Genomic DNA, 5120 nt, shown 5'->3' on the forward strand with positions numbered 1-5120 from the left:
ACCCCAACACTCAGGGAATTCAATTTACATATTATTATTTAATTTCTGTGAATTACAGGTTAAAGACTTTGTTCACCCATTTTCCTCTGATGATACAGGTATACAGTGAGGAAGGATAAATGTGTAGCGTGAAAAGGTAAGAATATGTGGCGTGAAAGGCCTGCTGGCAATTCCCAGCCTTTGATCCATAGGTCCCCCATGCGTTTAGTCATAGTGAACGAATGATTTTATTTTGTGTATGGCAACCACTCAGAGACTCTGTTTTCCTGTTTTCCATTCACAATGTGGGAAAATAGGTTGTTAGCAATCCCAACAGAAATCTTTCTTTGTTCTGCAGTTTTCCTCTTAGTCTGTCTGCAGGGCTGATCGGCATATTGCAGTCTCTGAATATAACTTGATTTAACATTTTAGTTCTCTTGCCTCCTCCCTACGTCACTGTGACCATTATTATTAATAAACTCCTACTTCTAGGACAAACATCTGGCTGAAAGAAACCGGGAGAGAGAGGCATCAGACATTGACTTCCGGGCTTGGCTGCTTGGGCTGCAGCCAAGGTCTAAGGACGCCTAAGAAGCTTTCAGCTTCTGTGTCCATGGACCTGGGCTATGTTATGCATTGATTTCCAGGGCTAAGAATTTCCTGAAATTGCAAAGGATTCTCCCTAAGTGAGTTCCCTAGACGACTTCTAACTACCCTATCTCAGTTTCCCAGTAAAATGCAGACACCAGACAAGGAAAGTCCCTTCTGGTTCCTCTGACTCCAGTCTAGAGGTGCAGCTCAGGTAGAGGTGTTAAATTTCCTCAACCTGCGATACTTCAGGGATCTGTTGCAATACCTAAAAAATTTCCCAGAATATTCCTTCGAAGGCGTTAACTCATGCTTCTAACCTTTAAATCTGATCTGCAATGAATTTTTCTAGATCATTTCAGCCAGTTCTGAGGAATGGCCAGGGGTCTGGGTGGCCATATTTCCTGCATAAAGCTCAAGATTTGAAAGGTTTTTGTTTGTTTGTTGTTCTGTTTTGTTTTGTTTTGAATCACTGCTGGGTGCTCAGAGGCATTCTGGTAATGCAGGATTTCCCCGAGTTGGGAGGAGACCAAGAGAAGAAGAAGGTCCTTTGGCAGAGAGTGTGGAAAGAATTCAACACACATGCCAAAGTTAGAGTCAAAGGGAAGTTTATTAGAAAAGGGGTAACAGACAGATATGGTCTCCTCTCACAGGCACAGAGTGAGAAAGCCTAAGAGAGACGAGGACAGTGAGAGAGACAGAGTAAAGAGTACCTAGAGAAAGACAGCGAGAGGGACAGAGAGAAAGACACTGAGAGTGAGAAAAACACTGAGAGGGACCCTGAGTGTTCCTGGAATTCAGTTTATATATTATTCTTTAGTTCCAGTGAGTTATAAAGATTTTGTTTACCCATTTCCTTTAATATAGACATGCAGTGAGGAAGGAGAAGGGGAAGAGTATGTAGGGAGAACAAGTAACAATATGTAGCTGTGAAAGATCTGCTGACAGTTCCCAGCCTTTAATCCATAGGTTCCCTATGGTTTTAGCCATAGGGAGTGAATGATTTTATTTGCGTAGGGCAGCCACTAAAAGACTCTGTTTTTCCTGTTTTTTTTCCCCCCCTTCAGAGTGTGGGGAATGGGTTGTTAGCAATCCCAGCGGAAATCTTCCTTTGTTCTGCAGGTGTCCTCTTGGCCTAGCTACAAGGTGATCGGCATATTGCCATCTCTGAATGTAGTTTGATTTAACATTTTAGTTCTCTTACCTCCTCCCTATATTACTGGACAGTGATACTTTGGAATTCCTTGGTAACTTCTTGGAAAAGTGGGACTGTCCAGTGCAGTATGAATGAGCAGGTCAGGAGCACAGGTGGAGCACTGTGATGATGGAGAAGGGTGCTGTGTCATTGGGGCAGGAGGGACTCGTCCCCAGGAAGGACACAAGAGGACAAGTTTACTTCTTAAAGCCAGGGTCACACTGAATCTTCATCACTACTGTAAGGTCATAAGAGCTAACACTATTGAGTGCTGGCACTATATGCCAGGCACTGTCCTTTATATAATTTTTTCCCATTTACCCTCTAAAGTAGATCATCTTATCATTTTACAGATGAAAAGATGGAAAAGCGAAGTCAAAACAACTTGCTCTGGGATCCCCTTAGTAAGTGGCAGAGAATGGGTTGGGAGCCAGGAGGTGGGACACCATACCTCTCCCCCACCCCCAGCACTCACTTCCCACAGCCTCCTGAGGTGGAGCTGGGCTGAGATGGGTCCCTCCCCACTGCCAAGCTCTGTTCTTCCTTCTCCTCTCCCAAGGCCCACCCTGCTCTCAGTATTGAATGCTAGTGCCAGCTGTGGGTCCTTTCACATGTACCTCTGCTCACTCTCTAGATACCTTGTGTGTGTGTTTTTTTAATACAGACTCAAAAGAAATTGCAGAAATAGTACAGAGTACTGATACATGCTACAACCTAGATGAATTTTTAAACATCACACTATGTGAAATAATCCAGTCACAAAATACATATTATATGATTTCATTTATATGAAATATGTAGAATAGGCAAATCTATAGAAAGTAGATTAGTGGTTGCCTAAGGCTGGAGGGGATGGGGGGTACCTTGGGGGGGTGACTGCTAATGGATACAAGTTTCTTTTGGGGGCGATGAAGATTAGATTGTGTTCATGGTTGCAAAATGCTGTGAATATGCTAAAAACATTGAATTGTACACTCAATAAAGCTGTTAACAAACAAAAAACCTTTGAGTGGCAAGGCCATCCTTGACTCATTTGCACCCTTAAAAAAAAAAAAAAACAACAGTATAGAGAGGCCCCATATCTCTACTACCCAGCTTCTCCTAATGGGGACATCCTACAAAGAAGTGTACTTTCTCCTTGAAAGTGGGGCTCCTGAAGGCCCAGAGCCCTTTCTTCAGCTCTTCAGGTTCAGATCCTAGCAATGATTAACACCTCGTACAAGCCCTGGGATTTATATTGTACAAAATACCCCCATCTCTCCCCCAACCCCCTCCCCACCCCATTTGACCCTCAAAGCAAACCTGTGGGCGCAGTCGCCCCATTTCTTGGTTTTCTTGATCACAAGACACTTCCTCCCACCGTGGGCTACCTCTGCCGGGTTGCCAAATTTAGCAAATAAAAATTTTATCTGTCAATCCTATAAGGTAATTGGCTCTAATGTGCCAGCCAGTCCTGGACAGGTCTGTTCATTTTGACACAGCATTGATCACAGACTCTTAAGAACTGAAAAGGCTCGGGACTCTCCCCCTAGCCCAGCGTTGCCCAGGAGACCCAGGCTGGGCCTCCCAGGCCAAAAGCCTCACGCTGGCCTTTTTCTCCCGCCTTTACACTAGGCTGGCTCCGCCCCTCTTCGTGCCTCAGTCTGCCCATCTGGAGGATGGTCCTGCGTACACCGACAGATACATCGGCGGGCGAAGGGTCGGCGGACAGGGAGCCCCGAGGGAGTTGGGAACCCTATGCTAGGCCTTCTTCCAGATCCAGGACACGAGGAATAGGAACGGCACCACTCTAGCTCGGCTCCGGCAGACCTAACTACAAATCCCGGCAGGAGCGAGCCGCGGGGCGGGGCTCAGGAGCTGCGGCCTAAGACTTTTGCGCCGAGCCGAAGTCTAATGGACCACAGCGAGCGAGGTCGGGAGAGGGACGCCACAGCGGACCTCGGGACTCACAGAAACACGCACGCGCCGGCCCCGCCCCCCATGGACTACAAATCCCGGCAGACAGTGGGCTGAGGGGCAGGGCCTCGAGGAGGGGGACTTTTGTGCCCAGAAGAGAGCGTTCTGCGCGATGAGATCCTCATCGTGGGGTGGGGGCTCCCCTACTACGGAGGAAGGGGACCTGCCTCCCCGCAAAGCCGACTCCCCGCTCTTGCACACACTGCTTGGCCGTGGGGTCGCCGGCCCGAGCCCTCCTTCATGAACCTGAACCCCGCCCCGCCCTCCCAACAAGGCTGGGGCTGCCGGGGAAGGGCGTGGCGGGTGGGGGTTTGGGCCAGTCACCTGGGAGGGACGCAGAGGGCACCGCCCTGACCTCCCTTCCATCTCCTGGAGCGAACTCCCTTTTCCTGAAAGGAGCATTCTCGACCCTGACTGAACCGTTTAAGGTCACTGGGTGCTTTCGCTGGGAGAAGCCCTGGGAAGGCTTGGATCCTCTGTATCCTGGGTTTTAGGTCTGACCGCTCTCAGTGCCCTACGCCCAGGTATCGACTTTACATGGCAATGCCAGATAAGGCTGAGGGGCTGCTAGGAAGTTATAACCAGGGCACTCTCATTCAGTATGCTCTCTCTTAAAGTGCTCTGCTCGCACCTACAGTCAAGTGCCAGAACTCTTGTCCTAACTTCCCAGGTTACCCAGAGATCCTCTGTGGCTTTACAGAAGGGACTTACCCAAACCCTTCAGTGCAAGTCAAGAACTCAGGTGTCCAGCTTGCTCGGTGGGATGAGCTGTGCTGAGGCCTTACTTCATTCACCCTCTGGGGCCGGGTCAGGCTCTCTCCAGAGGCTTCTTCTCAGCTGATTTCTGGCTCCCAAGTGGGGATTCAGGTTACACCTGTATTGGGAGCAGTGACACCACAGTGGCCAGAAACACACTGAACTTTGTGTCTCCAACCCCATTTTCAGCTTTACACTCTCTGATCTGATCATATACTGCTGCGTCCCTGACCATCAAGGTTGATAAGAAAAACCCTAGTTTATTAAGGTATAGCCAGGACCCTGTAATGTCCGTGAGATTTTATTCTCTAGTTAGGTCGAGACCAGCGACTTCCTAGAAATAGTTCATTTGATCTTGACACAGTTAGAAACAACTCCAAAAAGGATATTCCAAGTAGACTGCTCAGATTCCCTTGGTAGTGGGAGTGGGGGTCATATTAACTGGTCAGGTGGTCTCTAAGTTTGCCTATTTTTGCCTAGGAAGTTCTCAAAGGCTTTCCAAGTATTTCTGTTAAGACAACTAGCCTTTTGTTGAGTAGCCTCTGCCCCTAGACATGAAAGATAGATACCATAGAAACTTGGAGACAGCCATTGCCCCAGTGTCTGGACTCTTTAATAAGAGCCTATTCTCTCCTGCTACAGAGAG

This window comes from Pteropus alecto, unplaced genomic scaffold (genome assembly GCF_000325575.1).
Source record: "Pteropus alecto unplaced genomic scaffold, ASM32557v1 scaffold117, whole genome shotgun sequence".
NCBI classification, from domain to species: Eukaryota; Metazoa; Chordata; class Mammalia; order Chiroptera; family Pteropodidae; genus Pteropus; species Pteropus alecto.